Genomic DNA, 24,042 nt, shown 5'->3' with positions numbered 1-24,042 from the left:
CTTTCTCCCTCATTAAGTACATTGTCTTATTAATTGTAATTATACAAATAAAACATGAATCCATAGCCTTAAAACATTACAACCAATTCTGTTTATCCTAACTCCCAAATCCCATTCACTCCATTATCAGAAACTATCAGTTTTCTGATCATTTTATTACTGATCTTTTTTCCAATATGGTCTTAAAAGTATACCATCTTAACTTCTTCATTAGTTTTCCTTGAATAGTGTAATAATGTAGATATTATTCTTCAACTCTTTTTCTCTCTTGCAATATATTTTGGAGTCCTAACTTGGCAGCACAAGTATAGAGTATCCTTCTACATGTGAGTATAGAATATAGCTGTATAACTATTTCTCTAGAATATACTATATTGTATGGCAAATGCATAAGTTATAAACTTGGAAGGGGTCTTTTTTTAATATATCTTTATTGATTTCAGAGAGAAAGGGAGAGGGAGAGAGAGATAGAAACATCAATGATGAGAGAAAATCATTGATTGGCTGCCTCCTGCACACCCCCTACTGGGGATCGAGCCTGCAACCCCTGCATGTGCCCTTGACTGGAATCGAACCTGGGATCTTTCAGTCTGCAGGCCGAAGCTCTATCCACCAAGCCAAACCAGCTGGGGCAGGAAAGGGTCTTTTAATTAGTGCATTTTATGTATGCACTAGAGGCCTGGTGCACAAATTTGTGCATAGGTGGGGTCCCTCGGCCTGGCCGGTGATAGGGGCCAATTGGGGCCAGCCGGCCAGGGGGATGGACCGCAGGAGGTTGGATGGCCATGGGAGGTTGGCTGTGGGAACGCACTGACCACCAGGGGGCAGCTCCTGCTTGAGTATATACCCCCTAGTGGTCAGTGCACATCATAGTGACTGGTCGACCAGTCATTCAGTCAACCGGTCCTAACGGATGCTTAGGCTTTTATATATATAGATAAGTGCAGTTGTATTGCTCTCCAATGTAACATCGATATACAGGGATGAGCAAAGTAGGTATATAGTTGTGAGTATGCAAAACACAGAGTTTATTCTTGTATTATTTTTTATTAATTATATTATCTTCCATAAAAACACTATAAACCTATTTTGCCCACCCCTATACACTGTGACTAGTTCTTTTTGAGAATATCCACTTTCTCACCATATTGTTAATATTTGATATTATCAAACATTAAAACTTTCTTATGTGATGTTTGAATAATGCTATTTGTATTGCTTTAATTTTAGTTTTCTCTATTTTTCATGATATTAAAAACATATCTTTTTATTCATGTTTTGCATTCTTATTACATTGTCTAGGCTATGATTAGAAATTAAATATTGTTGAAAATTTAATCAAAAAGCTTATTTTTTTATTAAAAGATATTATTTATGCTATACTTTTCTCATAGATATAAAGTTTATCAATTTTGATAAATGTCCTTATATTTCTGTTTTTTAACAGTCATCCGTTTGATTGCTTGTTAGGTATAGAATATATATTGTACGGCAAATGCTATTTTTTGGCATCAGTGGAGATGATCACATTGCTTTTCTCCTTTACTTAAAATGGTGAATTACATAATGTTTGCTGATATTGATCTATCTTCACTTCCTTAATGAAACTTGACGTGAAATACAGGTTTGCAGGGTATCTGTCTTATGTTTTCATATTTATTATTTGGATTATCTTATATCTTCTTTGGTATCTAAACACATAAGTGATTCTGGTGAATATGGACATGCAACACCCAAACCCCCCTTTCTTTTTTTTTATATATTTTTTATATATTTTATTGATTTTTTACAGAGAGGAAGGGAGAGAGATAGAGAGTCAGAAACATCGATGAGAGAGAAACATTGATCAGCCGCCTCCTGCACATCTCCCACTGGGGACGTGCCCGCAACCCAGGTACATGCCCTTGACCGGAATCGAACCCGGGACCCTTCAGTCCGCAGGCCAACGCTCTATCCACTGAGCCAAACCGGTTTCGGCAAACCCCCCTTTCTTTAACTCTTTAACTTGATGCTGGGAGTGATGAGAGCAGTCTTCAGCTGTCATCCCCTTCATGGATCACCACTGCTGCAGTCAAGGACAGAATCTTTCCAGGAGTGAGGGGTGATGATTGTCCAATTACTGCTGGTGGCCTGAGTAAGAAGGCCATGCCATTTGTACCAATATGGGGTCACTGCATATCAGGCTGGAATTGCGGACCCCATCACCAGTGGTAATTGGAGCATACATGGTGGTAGACTTGGGAAGAAATACATTAGTTGGAGGTATGTACCAGAAATATGACTAGTAGGGGGGATATATTAACTATAATGCAATGGCATTGGATGAACATGGAGAAACTGAACTGATAATAGTAAGAGAAAAAAAAAACACATGGAAAGCTAAAGTAATTAACAGGCAATTGTATATCAAGTGTGAAAGCCAAAAAGTCTCAGACAAATTGTCTCTAATCTTCAACTTTCCTATGGGGAGAAGGCAGAGAAATTGAGGATTAAGTTCAAGAGTTATTTTCAAATTATACTGTATGCCGAAGCAAGTTTGTTGTGCCAAAGTCAACAATCTGTTGAGTAGTAATGGGACTCTGATACATGGGATGGCTATATCAAGGTTGATGCCCTGAAAAATCTTGAATTTGAAGCAACAGAAACAAATACTGAGCCCTGAAATGGCAATGTTCTTTGAGGAAACTAATTGACTGTAGATTGGTGAGTTGACTATATTGAGCCCTGTTTACCTTGGAAGGTCAGTGGCCTCTTCTGTAAGTAATTCACAACTTTTCTAAGTGTGATTTGTCTTTACTGACTGCAGGGTCCTAGTGAGCACCATATTGGAAAGTTTGCAAATGGTTTATTTTATTCGAACAGGATCCTACATTACATAGCATCAGGGATACAATTTTCAGGAAAAAAAAAGAGTAGAAGTAGGTCCAACACCATGGGCCCCATTAGCTATATCCCATATCAAGCATCAAAAAGCTTCAAGTCTAACAGAGTGTTGGAACAACTCTAGTGTTATTTCTTTCCTTGTTTATTGCATTGGTTTATGTTTTATCCTTTAATTCTTACAACTTCTGTTAAGTCTACTGTTGATCTTCTCCTCCTAAAACTAAGTTTATTAGTGTAGCTCATCCTTGCACTTTAATTTATTTGGAGGTATGCCCTCTCTTAATATATGTAGCTTTTCCCCGGCTTTGTATTGTGACAAGCAGAAATTCATTATATTTTCATGTTAAATAAGTTCTATGATTTCCTTTTTAAGGTAACAGTTTCTTAGTAGGCTTTCCCTAATTCATAGATGTTTTAAAAGATGACTTTTTTCTTGATACTTACTTTATTCATCTGATCAATCAATGCAAACTATATATGGAAATGATTGTTTGATTTTTTTTTTAAGGTTTAATGGCAGCCAACTATATGGTCAAATTACATAAAGTGAATGTTTTTGGTGTGTCTGTAAATTAACGTTCCAAACCTTGTTTGATATCTAAGTACTCATGTGCTAGTTTGAGATTATTACATATATTTCCAACCCTATGAATTCTTAATTCTTTTATCTGTTACTCTTAGAGAGGGATTGTTAAGGACTGTTACCACAAAAATAGATTTAGCATTTCAGAACAGAGCATCCTTTGTCCCTCTGGCCTTACTGATGGCAGCGGTTGCCTTCAGGTGTCAAATCTGGATTGGCGCCAGCTTTAGATGGCTGATGAATTGCTAAACAGTGGCAGGCAAAAGTTTGACAGTTTTGTCCCTAAAGTGAGTTTTTTCTATATAGAATCATTTCTGGCAAAAGGAATTATAACACCAATTATATTCACTGGGGATAAGTAATAACCATAAACAGGAAAAATCCAAAGATGAGAGGCAGCAACCAAAGATGGGTCCAGCAAGAGAGGATTAAGAAAAGGAATAAATAACTTCATCATGATGTCAAATTTTAGGTTCTACTAGATGCACCCAGTTCCATGGGTAAACCTTCCAAAAGGAACACTATAGTAAGAAATGGTTTGAAACCAGGAGTGGAGCTAACTTTCAGGAAAAAGGTGGAGGATACAATAGAGGTTGGATAAAAGATCAGAGTACAGATGAATTCTTCCAATGAGTTTTTGGGCATTAGAGTTCAAATTTATATTTATTTATTCCATGGGCATCTTACCAGTGTTTCTCAAATTTTAATCTAAATATAAATCACCTGGGGATCTTGTTAAAATGCAGATTCTGATTCTGTAAGTATGTTTGGGGGCCTGAGATTTTAATCCCTAAAACCCTCCATGGGATTTCTGTCTTGCTGGACTCTGAGGACTCTGAGAGGCAGGACACTCACTGTACTCCCATAATTTGGAAAAATTTAACAGAAATGTAGAAAATCAGGAAGGGGTAGATAAGAGCAGCATGAACCCAGGGGGACAGAAATATTAACTCATAGATTCTGAATGCTGACATTTTTGACATTGGGAAAGAAACTGGGAGACATGCTGGCAGGATTCTTCTCACAAGTGTGCTGTTTCTCATTTCTATGTTAAGGAAAAACTGTGGAATCAGAGGCAACTCTCCATCCCACCCACAGAACATGTGTTCCTTTGAATGAAAGGGAGACTTGAGCTCTGTATTCCTCAGTTGTAGCGTTAAAAACATCATGCTCTAAAAAAACCCCCAAAAAAACAAAAAAAAAACCTAAAATAAATGATTGTGAAACCAAAGTGCTGTGATTGGATCCAGATTCTTTGTCTCACAAAGTCAGAGAATTGGTTCATGGACAAAGAAGGTAAGCGAAAGCAAAGTTTATTGAAAGATAGACAGACTCCCTCTAGCAAGGAGGGGATTCAAGTGGGTTACCTCCAAGGCTTCTTTGTCTAGGTGTAGATATATGCCTTGCCAGCTCTTGATTGGTCCTTTGAAAGAATTCTGCTTTTACACTTCAAAGCTTAGGTCTCCCTCAAGCATATCCCCCTCAGCTGGGTTGCCTTAGCAACTTGTGCCTCTGGTTCAGCTCTCAGTCACTTGGTCACTTGTTTTTGTCTGGGGCACAGTCAACAAGCTGCATCCTGTCCACGTCTGCAAGATCCTGTTATTCTAGGATTTCCCCATTTTTCTTTCTCTCCCAGAGTCCCATCACTGACTACTTAGCCCTCTTCTACCTCCTCAATTGGAATATACCACAGTGTACAGAAGAAACCATACATCAGCACTACCTTATGAAGTGAGGTAATAACAGCCAATGGTAAAAATTTAGCAAAAGAATTACTAGTGATAATTATTTCATTCCTCCCCTTCACTGAATACTCTTTACACTCAGAATCACTACCTGATCATTTATTTCGTTTCAGTTATCCCATGTTTTTGAAAAAAATTCTTTGCTAAAATTATCCAGACAATATGTTGATAATCTCTTCTTTAAAATGAACATACTTTTAAAACAGCTTAAGGAAATGAGATCACTAGGTGTTTGTTTTAAATCCTCACCTTATTGATCTTAGAGAGGAGGAAGGAAGAGAGAGAAACATGGATCGGTTACCTCCCATACAGGTCATGACCGAGATAGAACCCACAATCTTGATATGTGCCCTGACCTGCAATTAAACCAATAACCTTTTGGGGTATGGGATGATGCTCCAACCAACTGAGCCACTTGGTCAAAGCAAGGTCACTAGAATTTTTATATGAACCATAAAACTTTACAATAGCATAGTGAAACATGATATCTATAACTCAGCATAAGCTAACTATACACATAAAGCTCATTTTCTAACACATCCTTCAAGGTGGGCACTAGACATTTATAGGTGGGATCACTTTGTAAATTATACAAATGTCTAACCACTATGTTATATATCTAAAACTAATTAAAACAATATTGAATGTCAACTTTAATTGAAAAAAATTAAAATTAAAAATGTGGTTAAAAAATAAAATGCCCTTTAATGTCTCTTTCATACACTGGGCTCCTAAATTATGGGGAGGGCATTTTTAATGACAATAATAATGCATATTGTTCTTTTGTTGAGACCCTTGCAAGAAGACTATATATAGCAACCTCCATTTTACTAACAGAATTTGAAGTGCATTTATAAAGAAAGAAAATGACACATTTAAAACATCTCTGACATCTACCCAACAGAGATGCTTCCTAAAGACACTAAATGCCTTCTAAAATCCACAGACGCCTTGCTCTACAAGAATCATAGTATCTGAAGAGGAACTTTAAGGTAGCATAGTGAAAGATGATATTGACACCTCAGCATGCTGGGCTAATCTCCCCAGACATACACCCGGAAATCTACTGCCTTTTCTACTTTACTGTGAGGCTGGGAGAGAATCTCAGTGCTTCAGATACCTAGAATTAAGTTTCCCAAATAGGACATATGTTAAATACTTCCAGAGTTCCTTCCCTCTGAATTGCCATATAATCCATAGTGAATATGTTCACTTGTTCTTCACCAGCCATCACAAGAACTCCTCCCAAACATATTTAATCCTGTATGTGAGAGAGAAAGGTGATGGAAATGAGAAGATATAAGGTCCTCTTTGATGAACACGTGGTTTCTGTCTCAAAATGTATCAAGTTTATCTGTGGATAACTTTTCTTTTATATCTATGTTATTGATTTTACAGAGAGGAAGGTAGAGAGATAGAAAGTTAGGAACATTGATGAGAGAAAAACATCGATCAACTGCCTCCTGCACGCCCTCTTCTGGGGATGGAGCCCACAACCAAGGTACATGCCCTTGACCAGAATTGAACCCAGGACCCTTCAGTCTGCTGGCCAAACTGGTTAGGGCTGGATAACTTTTATTTATTCTACCCCTCTCTTGTTGAGGAAGGGAGAGGGATAGAGAGTTAGAAACATCGATCAGTTGCCTCCTGCACACTCCCTACTGGGGATGGAGCCCACAACCAAGGTACATGCCCTTGACCAGAATTGAACCCAGGACCCTTCAGTCTGCTGGCCAAACTGGTTAGGGCTGGATAACTTTTATTTATTCTACCCCTCTCTTGTTTAGGCTTTGTGTTTTGTTTTCCCAAAATGATTATTTCAAGTCAATTCTTTAGCTGTAATATTAATATTGTAGCTGTCTGTTATATAAAAACAACAACAACAACAAAATCCAAACAAACAAAGACCTTCTTTTGCATTAATGTTAATTTGATTTCAGGTAACTGCTGTTTTCTTCTATAATTTCACTGAAGTAGTCTGCCAGAGTAAAAAATGAATCCTAACTCTTTTACCTATTAATATGTGATAGGTAGAGCTATTTAATTGTTCTCTGCCTGAATATCCTCATTTATAGTGAGGATAATACTATTTTTCTCATAAGATTTTTGGAGGACAAAATACAGTAGGAAAATATTAGTATAGAGTTGGTGCATTATCATAAAGTCTCCTGTCTTTCTGTTGTCTAAAAAATGCATTAGAGCAGTTTTTGCAAATATGCAATCAGAGACCTAGGTTAGGTGAAATCTCCAAAGATAGGAATCTAGGGCCTTCATAATGAATATCTAGTGGGTTAACATAAACTACAAACGTTTATTTAATTAGATTATTCTATAGGACTAATTCAGTTCACCATTGATTATTTTTTTGAACAAAAATATCAAATTAATCTGCTCTTTAATTCTCCCCAAATCTTGAAACTAAGTCAGTGCCAAAGAGTGAGACTTCCAAATATTAAGGTTTATAAAGACAACTAGAGGCCCAATGCAGGAAAATTCGTGCAAAAGTAGGCCTTCCTTCCCCCGGCTGCCAGCACCAGCCTCCCTCTGGCACCCAGAACCACGACTTCCCTCCTCCGGCGTCCGCAGGCATCTGGGGCCCAGGCTGGCTTCCCTCCAGCCCCGGCTTCCTTAGGAAGATTATCCGGAATGACATCTGGTCTAATTAGCATATTACCCTTTTATTATTACTGATGGTGATATCTATACTTGTCACATTAATGTATGCATGTTCAAAAAGGGATACATTGCCTTCTGTTTCCTATAGAGATCTAATAGAATGAACAAATGCAATAGAAATTGATCAATGGCCAATTGGACTGTTTTTTAACTAATGTCTTTTTTTGGTCATTTTATTCACTTAAAGCATTTTCTATTTAAATGTAACTCAATTTGAGTTTAAATCAAAATCAACATGCATTTAACATAAATATTGGTTTTACACACTCTCTATTAGGATTAGTTAATACATAAAGGACATCAAGGCCCAATTTTAAAATATGCAATATTTATGAGATATATTGAAAATGAACACCAGAGGGCACACATACTTAGAATTGAATCCAATGAGGGCCTCTTAAAAAATTATTTTAGTACTCGCACAGAAATCAAAAGGACCAGTTATTAATATTTCCAAATTGTTGTATGAAAAACAGTAATCTATAACTAGGACATCAATACAAATATTCCCATTGGTGAAATGAAGTCCAATTTCATCTTAGTCAAGGCCTCTCTCAATAAGATCACCAAAACAAGATTTTTGTTTTTTTCTCCAATTCATGTTATTACTCTGTTCAGAATATTTTCTTTGTTTGGTGGGCACATGGTGCAATATACAGATCTTGTAACATAGAAACCCACACCTGGAACCTATATGATCATGTTGAACAATGACACCCCAATACATTTTAATACAAATACAAAAATATTCTCTATCATTACTCCCATTATCTTTTTGTGTCCACCTTTCACACAACTAAAGCCATGGTTCATATTAAGGCTTTACATTTTCTAAAGCATTTTAGATGAGTTTTTTTCAGGTATATTTTCTTGTGCATCAAAAAGCATTATAGCTGGATCAATCTCCATCATTTTTCATTCCAGTGAGGTGGCTTAGTATGAGAAATTAGAAAAACAGATGATCCTATGCTAAATGATATAAACAGAAAGGATCACTTTACACGTCTTAACATGATTTTAACTGAGATATACATAGAGATAGTCAGGATTAGAGGCAGAGACACACAAAATACAGCAATTAGCTAAGTTCTTAAAGTAACTAATAGATAGATAGATGATAGATAGATAGATACTAAATCATGAGATAAAGTGAAGCAGATTAGAAGGGAGCCTATTAATTGTGTTGAGGGTAGGTCAAAGTACAGCTGAGTCACCTTAACAATGAAGCCCTAGATTTGGCAATAAACAACCAAGCTGCTCAGAATAGAGGCTTGTTCCTTTTTTAAAAATATAGCCCAGTTCTTGACATTGTGTTATGTCATTGAATTATGATTTGATCGTTGAAATCACTTCCCATCTTTCTGACTTTTCTGTGCAATCTAAAATACGCCCTTATTAAATAGGATAGTGAGAGTTTGTCTCTGTTCCTAAATACTTGAAAAAGAATGCAGCATGCTACCTTCCTCTGAATGTTTTTCTGATTGCTCTACACCTCATCCTGTCAGCACCATTGTCACAGTTGTGTTACTGTTTCTTATTGGATTCTGTGACTCTGTACTCACCTAAATTTTCTTCCTACCTTACTGGGCATTTGTTTTTAATCTAGTTTCCTGGTATATCCTAACATATCTAGTAGAGTTAACTTGCTGAAATATCCTGCTCTATCAGACTCCACGAAGTGAAGATTTCCAGGGCTTGATCAAGGACTGGATTATCTTTTCAATCTACATTCTATTCCAGGGGGAGCCCATTCACCAAAATGGCTGTCATGTCATGGGTGTCATGGAGAAGCCAATTTATATCTCTGGGGTAAAGCTTTCTTGATAGGTATGCTAGGAAGTACCATATGAATATCCAAATGAATACGTTATAAGAAAATTTTCTGATCCCTGAGTCAGTGTCTTCCCTTTCCCATTCCAAACCCACAATCCTTCTGCTCTGCTGTTCTCAGAGAGAAGCGTTTGCTTCCTTTCCTTCATCTTCCCTTCAGCTCCCTGTGCCAAAATTCTCTCTTGCCTGATGAACTAAAATAGCCACCTAATTCCTGTACTCTTCCCTCCACTCCAACTCATCAATATAGTAGCTGGAAGCATATATAGTAACTGTTAATCTCATTATTTCATTCTACTAAAAACAAAAAAAAAACACATATTTTTTAATCCTCACCTGAGGATATTTTTTTCAATGATTTTTTTAGAGAGTAGAAGAGAGAGGAAAAGACAGAAATATTGATGTGAGAGAAACACATCAATTCCTTGCCTCCTGCAGGAGCCCCAACCAGGGCCCCAGTCAGGGAGGAGCCTGCAACTGAGGTAGGTGCCCTTGACCAGAACCCAACCTGAGACCCTTCAGTCCACAGGCCGATGCTCTATCCACTGAGCCAAACCAGCTAAGGCAAAAGAAAATATTTTAGTGACTTCCTTTTGCATTTTATTTTAAATACATTTTTATTGATATCAGAGAGGAAGAGAAAGGGAGAGAGAGATAGAAATATCAATGATGAGAGAGAATCATCAATTGCCTGCCTCTGCACGCCCCACACTGGGGATGGAGCCCACAACCCAGGCATATGCCTTGACCGGGAATTGAACCTCCTGGTTCATAAGTCAATGTTCAATCACTGAGCCACACCAGCTGGACCCTTTTGCATTTTAAATGAAACAGAATTCTTACACTGTGATCTATATTGTCCTATATTATTTCCTCCTGCACACAGTTCTAAGCTCATTTTGTCACCATTGGTTGATCACTGTAGTTTCAGTTTCTGGAACACTTCAAGCTTATACATTCAGGGCCTTTGCACAAGCTTGTCCTCAGCCTGTAAAATTCTTGTCCTAGAAATTAGGATTGCTTCTGCATGCTAATTTTGCCATAAGCCTTTTCTTACTCTTCTACTATCATTGTCATATTAACTTGATTTTCCTCCAATTATATGCTGTTATAAAATGAACACAGATTAATATGCCTCTTTCAATTTTTCAAAGGCATATATCACACAGTTCAATATGAAATATTCCATGAGCTTGAGTTGAAGGTGTTCTAGTGTTGACCATAACCTAAACCATAATCCTTGGCCTAAACCAGAAAAAATAGTGACTAAAGTTTTCTTTTAGTCAGATCATCAATGTGTCCACAATATATAGCTATGAATGAAAGGACCTCAGGATATTCTTAATCCCCCAAGCTAAGACATGTACTTGTTGAACTTAGTGACTAAGTACACCCAGTGAAGCAGCCTTCCCAGCATTCTCATCAGAGCCACCAGCTCGCCAAAGAGGCCTATGACTCTTAATCTATTGTCAGCATAGGGTGCCAATATTATATAGCAAAATATCATTTGGTTTATTTATCATTCTAAAAAACACACATTATTACCAATATAACATTTGGTAAAGCAGGGGTTAGCAAAGTTTCTCTGTGAAGGGCTAGGTAGTAAATATATTAGGCTTTGTGAGACAGGCTACTTCTGTCTCAACTACTCAACTCTGCTATTGAAGCATATAAGCAGCCATATACAATATGTAAATGCATGGAAATGGTTATGTTTCAATAAAACTTTATTTACAAAAATGAATGGCTGAACAAAGGGTCACTGTTTGTATTGAAGCATTAATTAATTCCTGTATTAAGAATATGCAAACTATGCAAGGCAATAATATAAAATAATAAATATATCAAAGGTAATTAAAACTTAGAAATGTTTGTGTCTTGTCATTTGCATATGACACATATGTCTATTCTCACAATAGCCTTAGCTCAGAACAAATTTTGGACTACAGATTTAAAATTGAAAATAGGATCAATTTATGAGCTGTTCAAGAAAATCTATTTCACTACTTTATAGTAAGTACAGCTACATTTGAGGCAGAAAACACTATTACCCAGCTTAATGGCACATTTTATTATCCAAAATTGGCTAGAATGAACTTGTCCAATTTCCAAAAATAAACCCTACCATGGGAAATAAAAAGTGATTATTATCGAATCACCAAAAGAGATGTTTCAGGTTAAAATCAATTCAGTGTGATTTAGAGTCACATCTTGTTTATCCCCCATTTGCGTACAATCAGTTGGAAACAAAGGCAGTACATTTATAGCTATTTTCATGGTAAAGGTTCAAAAAAGTATTGTTCATATTGATAATGCAAAGTTAAAGTATCATATGGCTTGTTACTGTGATTGCAAAAGTTATGAGAAAAACAGCCAAAAATTGCAAATAAATCCAATTTTCCTTTTTTTTCCTATGAAGGAGATTTTGAGTAGATTTGTCATGGTTTAATGTCTGAACTGGCAAACGAAAGAGTTGAAAAGATCCTAAAGATATTTAAAGGACTTCAATATCAGATAATTATGTGAAAAATTAGGAAGAGTTCATAGTGAAACACGTGAAGAAAAGTTAGTTTGGCAAAACTGATCTTTACTAAATATCTTTATTTCATGAGAAAGCACCTTGCTTATGGCTTACTGATTCCCTTAAAATTATTTTCTGAGTTCTTTGGGTTTCAATTATTTAAAGAAATGATTTGATCATTAGCAAGCTTTCCTTGATAGAAAATTGAATTTCTTCCAGCTTCCCACATTTGTAACATATTTGAGTTGATATTTTTTATTCAAGAAATATTCCAATGCATATTGTTGTTTCTAAAAATGGGGTAGTAGAAGGAAATTCTAAAGATAATTGATAAAATATATTATTTTTCAGATTTTAATAGCATAATCTTAGAGATTATATCTGTCAATTAAATTTTGATCCATAGATATATTCTATTAGTGACTGCAAGATTAATACCATCTTTTTTGCAGAGCCAGAAACTCACATATAGTATATGTTGTAAAAGACACATTTGAAAACATATTTTTATTCTCTCTAAACAAAAAAAAAACAAACAAAAAAATGAAAACAAAAAGAAATAAACAAAACAAAAATCTCATGATTTTCTTTGATAGAAAAAAATGATATTTAAAGCAAACCTCCAAATTATGTTTCTCATGCATGGGATACCAAAACAAGTCTCAATTTTTTCTCTCCTTCTGTGCTCCATTTCAGTAGATTTATGCTCAGCCAGAAAAATCTCTGTGTGTGTTTTTTAAAATCTCTCTCTCTCAGTATTGTTCTCTCGTAGTAATCTCTAGTCAAAGATACTCCACTCAGAATATTATATGAATTTACACTCTGATTCCAAACACTTTTCTACAATATGACTGAAATTCAAAATTCTGTTGGACCCCACAACCACAATCCCAAATCTATGACTAAATAATTAGGTTGTATACTCAACAGACTATAGCTGTAAGTCTGTTGTCTGTTTCACTTACTATGTTATAGGCTCCCTTATGATCTCATGCCTTTTTAATATTTTCAGGTTTTTCCTATACATTGTAGGAAACATTCACTATTATTTATAACCTACTCCATAAAACCTGCCACTAAAGAAGGATTTTAAAGAAATATTTTCACAAAGTGGTTAGGAAAAGGCAGTGTTAACGTATTTCCTGATGAGGCAAATATTAATGGTTGTCACTTAAATCTGACCTGCCCTATTAGTGATTGAGAATTTAAAGATTTTTTTTGCAAGATAAGACAGTAATATCATCTTACTACCTTAAAGACACCCATTAGTCATGTCCCAGGCAAATTTAAATTTATGACTCAGACATAATTCTTCCAAATATGCCTGCTATTTATAAAAAGGCAGAGATATATGACTCAAAAATAACACGAAGACAGAAATAATTTTGCACTTCACTTTGCCACATTGACTTTCCTCTGGAATGGATGGCAAAATCTCCATGTTTTATGAATAGGCTTTTGTCAATACTGTAGATGTATATTTCCAACTTCTGAGTCAAGCAAATCCCTGAGTCAAATAAAACAAATGATCAGCTCCAGCAGAGGCAAGGGGGGATGTGTAGATAAGAACTATGCATTAAAGACTGATGAAAAGCCATACATGTTTTTAAATGTGCCACTGGTGACGTGGACTGTGCTTTAAAGAGAAGGTTAAGAATGTCACGTATCACTAGAAAATGACTAAGTTGTTCTACTCATCTGACAGCCTCTCATTCCATATGATCAATTGTGGAGAAATAGCATACATTTTTGAGGGATGGTGGGGAAGATATGGGCAGAATGTAGCACAGATAAAATATGTATTTCCCCCCAAATCTGTACAAATATTGTCAAGAGCATGGGAAAGAACCATGCGTTCTATACACTCATTGCTCAAGATAACTTAGTACAAAATACTAAATTTTTTTATGATTGACAGTAATAGAACTTTCTTTTCTCTGTAGACTATCATGTATTTCAACTTAAATTATTTGGGATTTTAGCAAGCATGAAAGATGTAAATTAAATATTGTCTCCAACATGTATCTTTGCCCTTGAAAAATGATCAAGTTCTACTTATTTTTATAAATTAACATCAAAAACATTTTCCAAAACTCCAGTGGCAATAATTCTATCCTCTTCTAGTCCTGTCTTTTTAAATCATCTATAAGAATCAGAGATACCAATTTTTCTCCCAGTGGAACATAAGCATTGGGTTAGGTGAATATTAAAATGTGAATCTTAAAATGCACAGGTTTTTGTTACAATTAAGTGATTTTCTTAATACCTCATGTCAGGTATTGTCCAAAGAGAATTATTTTGTTAGAAAGAAAAACAATGAGCACTTATATGTTCTGAAAACCATCACCGATTTCTAATTGGCATATTTATATTATACTCTCACTATGTTTAAAAGTAAAAGAAATTTTGTTCTATTCCAAGAATTCCAAGAAAAAAAATCCCCATTAAAAAAGGAGAGAGGCGTTTGTTTTCTGAGCACTCTTCTCTTCCTTATTATGATGGATAGGCTAAAAAAAAGTTGTGTTTTTATCATGCATTTCCCTCACAAATTTTTCCAGAAAGTTTAAAAATTGGGTCAGATGAACAATCAGGAATATGAGGGAAGGTTTTGTCTCTGTGTAAGCAGATCAGATGAAACATGAATTCGGTCCCATGTTACTAACTGTGCAATATCCACCTTGCCATTGTGAAAGAAAGTATGCATTGTAACTTTATTTGCTTTTAACATTGAATATAAAATATTGGAATATGATTGTCATCTAATATATTTATTCTCCTGCAGTTCTTGCTTAAAGACCCCTCACTTTATCTAGGCTGACAGTGTGCCCAAACCGCGTATGATGAATGCAATATTGTGTTATGTCTTCGTCAATAATGACAGTCCTATCACTTGTCAGTTCTTTAATTTACCCAACTCCTTTGTGGTTTGATGTGGAGGGTGACCTACATATAGTCCATGAGATATGAGGGGAATTCTGTTGTGTAGACCCTAGGAAAAAAATAGTTTTTCTAATAAAAAGGGACAGATGATATTTGGTGATATTCATTCTCCAATTCATTGAACAAAGGCTCAAATGATGTCTGAAACTGTAAGCCCCGTGTTCCAACTCTGAGGTCACCTGCATTAGATAAAAGTACAGCATAGGAGCCCTGGCCGGCTTGGCTCAGTGGATAGAGCATCGGTATGCAGACTGAAGGGTTCCGGGTTCGATTCCAGCCAAGGACACATGCCTGGGTTGTGGGCTCAATCCCCAGTAGGGGACATGCAGGAGGCAGCCTATCAATGATTCTCTCTTATCACTCATGTTTCTATCTCTCCCTCCTTCCCCCTTCCTCTCTGAAATAAATAAAGAAATATATACATTTTAAAAAGTACAGCATAGGAGAGTGGGAAGCCAGATAAAAGTCTCTGTGTCCTGACAACACTGTTAGCAGCTATACCACTGACAGCACCATGATCTCTAGATTTCTTTCAAAGTAACAAAAATAACACCCCACTAATTTAAGCTTATTAAGTAGATGTTTAGTTCCTTGCTGTAATAAGCATTCCTAACTCTCAGAGCTCTTAGTTGGAAACCAAAACAAAATAAGGTTTACATAAAGGCAGTTATTAGAGAATTAAAAACAATGGTAATCTTTATTTAGCACGGGTGTTACCATTTTGTATCAGATTCTTTTGGGTTCTTGGGACCAAATCCAAGGTGTGTGTGTGTGTGTGTGTGTGTGTGTGTAGATGGGCTTCCCACACAACACCAAGCAATTCTCTTCGAAGAGAATAGTAGGTTTTCTGAGAATTCAACTCAATTCTGACACTGTCTACCTTGAGATAGTATTCGATTCCACAAGTTAAGGGTTCAGTCCTACAGACTGCCCCTGACATGCACACACACTTCAGAAGCCAGCTACAAGCTCAGACTGTTACCTATGCTTCTGATCCACTGGCTATAAATCAGAGATTCCCATGACCTGCTGCTGGGGTTCAATTAATTTCCTGGAGTAGCTCACAGAACTCAGTGCAATATTTTACCGACTACATCACCAGTTCATTATAAAAGGACATAACTCAGGAATGAGATATGGAAGATATGCATAGGGCAAAGTATGGAGAAAAGGCACTGAGTTTCCATGTCCTCTCCCCAAATCTTCGTGTGTTACCAACCCGGAAGTTCTCCAAACTGTGAGCTTTATGGAGGCTTTGTTACATAGAAAGAATTGATATAATCACTGACCATTAGTGATTGCTTCACCTTCCAGCCTCTCTGCCCTCTCCAGAGGTCAGGGGTGGGACTGAAAGGTCCAGCCCTCTAATCACAGGGTTGGCTCCCCTGGCAGTCAGGGCCCATCCTTAGGTACTTTCCAGCAGTCACCTCATCACATAACAAAAGTCACCTTTATATCACTCATCACTTAGGAAATTCCAAGGCTTTTGGGAGTTGTGAGCCCTGAACCCTGAAGGAATACCAAATATATACATACTAGAAGCCTGGTGCACAGATTTGTGCACCAGTGGGGTTCCTCGGCCTGGACTGTGGAGAGCGGGCCAAAACTGGCTCTCCAACATCCCCTGAGGGGTCCTGATTGCGAGAGGTTGGTTCTCCAGTGACGCACCCCAGAATCGGGCTCCCTCCTCTCTAGTTCCGGGTGCAACACCCAAGAACTACAGCTGCCAAGTGACCACAGCTCGGCAGCTCCTGTGTTGAGCGTCTGCCCCCTGGTGGTCAGTGCTTGTCATAGATACCGGTTGGCTGGTTGAACAGTAAGCTAGTCGGATGGTCACTTAGGCTTTTGTATATATAGATATGTAGTCATCTGAATATTTCTTATACATCAAAATATAACACATATATTAATTTTTAACTAGTTGTTGTCTCTGTCAAAATATTAAATCATGATATGCAAAATTATTTCTACTTGAAACCAAAAATAACTTATAACATTTGTGTATCAATAATATACTTATAGAAATTATAAATGAGGTAAGATTGGATGTATAAGATGGGTGACTTTCATTACTTATAATAAAGTTGTATTAAGGGTTAAATTTACATTCTTTGTATTTCTGTGTTCTCTAAATTAAGTAATTTTATTTATTGAAATTCATTAATTTGTTGATATGAATTTTACTTTCATAAATAATTCACCATAGACCAGAAGCATACACACAATTCAAACGGACTGAACAAGGCTCCAAAATGCTATAACACTTTATTTATATTAGAGAATGATGTAGGATGTGTTGTCCTGAATATTATGATAGTGTGTGTACATTTGAAGACTTATGAGTAATGAGTTGTCAGTTGAAGATAGGTATTTAACACAGGGTATATTATGGAATACTATCTTTCCATCCCATGTAAACATACTTGATTTCTCAGTCTTTACAGTTCAGGATTCTTGTTCTTAAGCAATAAGCCTCAAGGATAAAGAAATGGATAAAGAATAGAAGGCAGTTAGAAACAGATAATCTAGATTAAGTTATCATCATATAATGTCAAGGAGATTCCATATATTAATAAATCAAAAATTAACTCCAAACTCTTCAGTCCCCACACGGTCATGGATAGAAGAGCAAATAAGCAGGTGACCATCTTGGGAAGTCTAATGGAATATGCACTGTCCACTTATAATTTTTATTTTCACCCTTTTTCCAGTGCTTATTCATGGAGCATTTTCTAGTAATAAAGATAAAACTTGTCTGGGACACCAAAACAACCCAGGCTATTTTTTGAGCTTACTATCACTAACAGGCAGTCTTGATAACGTTTTGGATGCGTTTTCACCCATACCTTCTGCTATGAGAAGCATCTGTTGACTTGGTTTGGGTCTGGCTGAGGATTTTTTCTTTATCTCTCTGAGTAGTGAGATAAACAAACAAACAAAACAAATAAACATTAACAAAAAAGACACCGATGCTTTGTTTATCCTGATGTCAGATGAGAGAGAGCAAAAATGACACCTTTAGTAATCATCCAAGTTTTAGTAATCATCCAGAAGCTCTTTCTCTATGTAAATACACCAGTCCTATTGGGGCTCCACTATTATGACCCATTAGTCATAATTACCTACTAAAAAACCCTGTCTTCAAATATAGTCACATTTGAGGGGTTAAGACCTCAATACGTGGATTTGGGGAGGGGCACATTTTTCAGTCCTTAACAGTAGTTAGAGCTAGAAACTCCTATTTGAGTGAAGAGCTGCAATATTTCTCAATGCCAGGGATATGGCAGGTTCCCAATAAAATCTAGTGGAAGAAATGGAACAGATACAGAGGAAGAATAAACTCATAAATGTGTACTAAGCAGTTGAAGCACTTAAGTAAATTGGTAAATTTCTGAAATCTAAGTAATATTTAAAAAGCATTTATCTTTAAATTAGAAAATTACAGTTATACTAAAATTATATATGTAAAGTGAAAATGCTATAAATTTTGAAAGTTCTTTTGTGGTTAAAAGCTCAATATGAGAAGGCAGAATTACATAGAGGTTGGAAATTAGTCAATATAGAATCAGTTGGACAAATGATTTCCATATCACAGGAATCTGGTCCTTTTATTTGTATTACATTTGAATAAATATTAAAGGCTAGGGCAGTGATGGCGAACCTATGACACGCGTGTCAGAGGTGACATGCGAACTCATTTTTTTAGGTTGATTTTTCTTTGTTAAATGGCATTTAAATATATAAAATAAATATCAAAAATATAAGTTTTTGTTTTACTATGGTTGCAAATATCAAAAAATTTCTATATGTGACACGGCACCAGAGTTAAGTTAGGGTTTTACAAAATGCTGACACGCCGAGCTCAAAAGGTTCGCCATCACTGGGCTAGGGGGACTTAGCATAGCCAGTCAGATCTCTTAAATGGCATGGGACGATAGATGGCACTTGGTAGAGAGCTGGTTAATAAGACTGAGCTCTAGCTGATTACAGCAATACCGATAAGCGAAGCTAACTGCCAATCAAAAACCAAGCCCCTCTTTTAGAAACACCCATTTTGCCAGAGTGGACAGATGATTCTCTGAACTCATCTCAATGTCCATGTAAAAATGCACTCTGCTATGCCGAGGCCGGTTTGGCTCAGTGGATAGAGCGTTGGCCTGAGACTGAGGGGTCCCGGGTTCGATTCCGATCAGGGGCATGTGCCTTGGTTGCGGGCACATCCCCAGTGGGAGGTGTGCAGGGGGCAGCTGATCGGTGTTTCTCTCTCATTGATGTTTCTAGCTCTCTATCTCTCTCGCTTCCTCTCTGTAAAAAATCAATAAAATATATATATTTTTTAAAAATGCCCTCTGCTTGACCCAAGCTCTTGTCACTGAGCACTCAGGTAATTGTGCACTTTCTACGGTTTCTCTGCTTCTAAAAGTCACAGTAAACCTTGATCGGTGTAAGTCAGGCCTTTGGCCTCTGAGGGATGAACAAACTAGACTTTCCATACTAGAAAGCAACGTGGAATAATTTTTAAAAAGGGAAAATAAAAAGGACACATGGAATATCTAATCTGAAATAGAGGAGGAAAAACAGAGAGATAATACCTTTAATTATGAAAGGGCTAGTATTTGGAAGAAAGAACTGCTTCATAAGAACTGAAAACAAGAGTTGGAAATAAAGAGGCAGTTTTCAGCTCAATTAAGGAGGATCTTTCCAGTGGTAGGGTTATTCATTAATTTAATGATCTGCTTCATAATGGGAAGAGTTCCTGATGTGGGATATTCTCAAGCAGAGGCCAGATGACAATTTATTAGAAGAGGCTCATAGTGGGTTGGAGTTTAAGCTAATGGACTTTGAAATCCATTTCTATTTATTCTGAGTACTCACAGTGACTCAAAGAAGGCTAGCACACTGCCTGAAAATGGCCATAGGGAACTAATGGATCTAACATTTATTGAATACTATGTTCTAAGACAGTGGTTCTCAACCTTCCTAATGCCGAGACCCTTTAATACATTTCCTCATGTTGTGGTGACCCCCAATTTCATTGTTACAAATTGAACATAATTAAAGCATAGTGATTAATCACAAAAACAGTATGTAATTATATATGTGTTTTCCGATGATCTCAGGCGACCCCTGTGAAAGGGGTCGAGACCCACAAGTTGAGAACCGCTGTTCTAAGAGATACAAAGAAGTGTATGGTAAAGTATAAAAAAATTATTTTCATGCCTTTGATAAAGAGGTTACATATAAAGTAATTTTTGCAATTAACTTGAATCTTAAAAAATAGTGATTTATTTTACATATTTTAAAATCCATAGGCTCAAATAGATTTTACAAGAAATTTACAAAATTTCTAAAGAAATATGTAGTAATCAAAGATACAATTCAGTACAATCCTCTAAATGTTTTAAATTCTGAATAATTGGGCATTGCACTAATATATATTAGACAAAAATCTTTAATAGCAAAATAATATCTCTATTTCTTTTTGTATTTTTAGCATCTAGCAAAATACCAGGCTTTTCATTGATGCTCAGTAAATTTCATTTGAATTGAACTGAAGTAATACAGAATCTATATTGTTTCTTGAATAGATATAATTTCTTTTACTAATATTATTAACAAAAATAACAAAATAGAATCAGACATACTAGAGCTGCACACATGACCAGCAGAAGTATTTTATGTCATATAACTGGTAAAAGTTAGGCTGACCTTTGTCAACACATTATTAAATCTGTAGGTATTGAAAATAGCTGCAGGCTGAAGAAAATACTTTACCCTGAAAAATAATGGAGACATTAAAAAAAAAAGACCATCAGGAAAAGAATAATTTTAGCTCAAAAACAAGCAAACAGTCATTCAAAGAAATTACAGAATATCTGAAAGCAGAATAGTACTTATATATTTATTCTCTGTTAATTTATATTTGGTTGAATCGTGTTTCTTACAATGCATGTGTGCATGGCAAAACCTACTGACTTTTAGTAGCAATGTTTCTTTCTAGCTCTCATAAACTGTCACACAAGTTAGCTGTCTTTCCTGTTGCAGCACTCAGGAAGTTTTCCATAGTACCCAGTTACCATCACAATTGCATTTTGAGCCTGGTAACTCCTCAACACCCTCAGGACAACTTATTTGGCTGGAGCAGCAAGGTACATTTACAGCTAAAGAAAAAAAAATATTTTGGTAAATCCTCACCTGAATATATGTTTTCAGTGATTTAAAAGAGAGAGAGAGAAATGCATTGATGTGAGAGAGAAACATCGATTGGTTGCCTCATGCCTCCTGTAAATGCCCTGACTGGGATGGAACCCACAACCTATGTATGTGCTTTGACTGGGAACCCAAACCACAACTTTTTGGTGTATAGGACGATGCACCAACCAACTGAGCCACCCAGCTAGGGGAAAAATATTTCATTTTTTAGGTTAAAAATGAAAAACAAACAAAAAAAGCTCATGCTAATCATTGATACGAAGAAGTATAGTATAGGAAAGAAAAATAAATCTCTGACGTGAAATGTAGTTTAAAATAAATGTTTGGTCATTACTCAATGTCCTAAATGAGCTCCTGATGAGATTTGAAACTTTATTTGTAGTCATTTTAAAAATGCAAGTAAAACGTTCTATTGCAGAAACGAAGAAAAAGGTACAATGAATAATTAAGCTCATTTTTATTTTCTTAAGAAACACCTGTTTCTTACACAAATGAGGAAGATTGTTTTGGGCAGCCTTTTCTTTCCAAGTGCCCTGTCAATTTTTTTTTTAGGACTAAGCAAATCTCTAGTAGCCAGGCAACCATATGTTGTCCAGGTTGGCCAGTACATACTTATGCACATGACTGTAAGGAAATCAAAACAGGTAGGTTTCCCACTGGTAAGGATATTCATTTTGAGGGCCGCCCTATCAAATACCACACTGGATGGAGTAAACAACAGAAATTTATTTCTCAGGTTCTAGAGACCAGAAGTCCAAGCTCAAGGTGCTGGCAAGTTCGATTTCTCTTGAGGCTCCTCTCCTGGGCTTGCAGTTGCCTGAATTCTCACTGTGACCTCACGTAGTCTTTCCTCTTTTCCTTACAACCTGCTGTTTTTTGTGTGTCTCAATTTCCTCTTCTTAGGACACCAGTTAGATTAAGACTCATCCATTGGCCTCTTTTAACATAATCTTATCTTCGAAGGTTCTTTCGCCCACGTAGTCATGTTCTGAGGTGCTGAGGGTTAGGGTTTCAACAGATGAATTTTTGAAGAACACAATAAAATCTATAATAGTGAGCTACCATATTTTAGCAGGAGAAATCTGGTTAATCCTTATGTTTAATACCTTTATATAAGCATGAAATTATACACATTTAGCCATGAACTAGAGATATTCTCCAGAATAAAGACTGAAGCAAGAGAGCTAAAATAACAATTTGGAGAGTACCCAAGGATGCTCAATGAAGAATTCAAAATAGTACCCTTATCATTTTAGAAGTAATGAATAAGATGGAATATATGAGGAAAATAGGATTTCTGTGTCACATGATATTTTAGATTCTTTATTTTAAACTAGCATCCCTTTGCCTTAATTTGTATATGACATTTTTATTATTACAATTTTTCCACATAATATAATTAGAAATCTAATGAGAGAAGGGTGTACAAAGCCCCCAGACTTTTAAAGTATAACAATACATATAAAGATCTAAGAAACTGAACTCAATTACTTGGAAATGTGAAAAAAAGCATGTTTCCAGGGCTCTCTTAAATCAAGCAAACTGTGTATGTCAGGAATTCCAGTCAGATAAGATGGTCACAAAGGTGTGTTCCCAAAAGATAAAACTTAAGAAAGTAGGAAAATTTTACATTTCAGAGTCTAATCTACTCTATCCCAATTGCTAGCTGCTTTATTCCCCTTTGAATACCGTAGTGTTCATCTCATTTTTGTCCCACACTAGGAATAGATGAATAGCAAACCAAAAGCAACAAGAAAGAACATTATACAATGTGTCCCTTATGAATATCTATAAAAATGCCCAGTGTCTTGAAGCACAGTCTAAGTGGAATATAATGAGTAGAAACAGACAATACATGCGCAATCTCATGAATATGCCATTTTGGAGGAGGAAAAGGGTTCTCGGCTGGAAACAAGTGTAGGCTTGACCCTGTTTCTCCTTAAGCCACAGTTCTATTCCCTACCATATAAGAAATTTATATTCTCAAACGTGTGCTATACGCCCAATGTTTCTGTTCTTAAAAATGATTATTTTGCAAAGGGGATTATTATAAATGTCTATACATGTACGTACTCAAGAAAAATTATTCACAAAGTTGTAAGACAGCTAATGGAATTTTTCCATAATCAAAATGTCTTATTTTCACCATTATACTATATTAGAGGCCCAATGCATGAAATTTGTGCAAGGGGCTCGGCTCAAGCAGCTGTGGTGGCTTGCCTCGGCCCTCACAGCCCTGGCTTCATTGGGAAGGTGGTCCGGAAGGACGTCCAGAAGGTTGTTCGGCTGTCTGGTCTAACTTGCATATTATACTTTTATTATTATAGATTATGTTGTTTGGTGAATATATATATATATATATATAAATATATATATATATATATATAATCTAATAAAAGAGAAACATGCAAATTGACCACACCTCCGCTATGCCCCAAGCCACACCCACCAGCCAATCAGAGCGACTATATGCAAATTAACCCAACCAAGATGGCAGCCGGCAGCCACGGAGCTGGAGCAAGCAGGAGGCTTGATTGCCCCTGTGATGAAGGAAGCCAAGCTTCCCTCCTGCCCTGGCCAGCTACAAAGTTTCAATTATAGAAGAAAGTTTCAATTATAGAAGATAAATTTCAGCCAGCCTCTACTGGGAG

Source organism: Myotis lucifugus, unplaced genomic scaffold (genome assembly GCF_000147115.1).
Source record: "Myotis lucifugus unplaced genomic scaffold, Myoluc2.0 scaffold_0, whole genome shotgun sequence".
In the NCBI taxonomy this organism is placed as follows: Eukaryota; Metazoa; Chordata; class Mammalia; order Chiroptera; family Vespertilionidae; genus Myotis; species Myotis lucifugus.
This window is presented reverse-complemented; position numbering follows the sequence as displayed.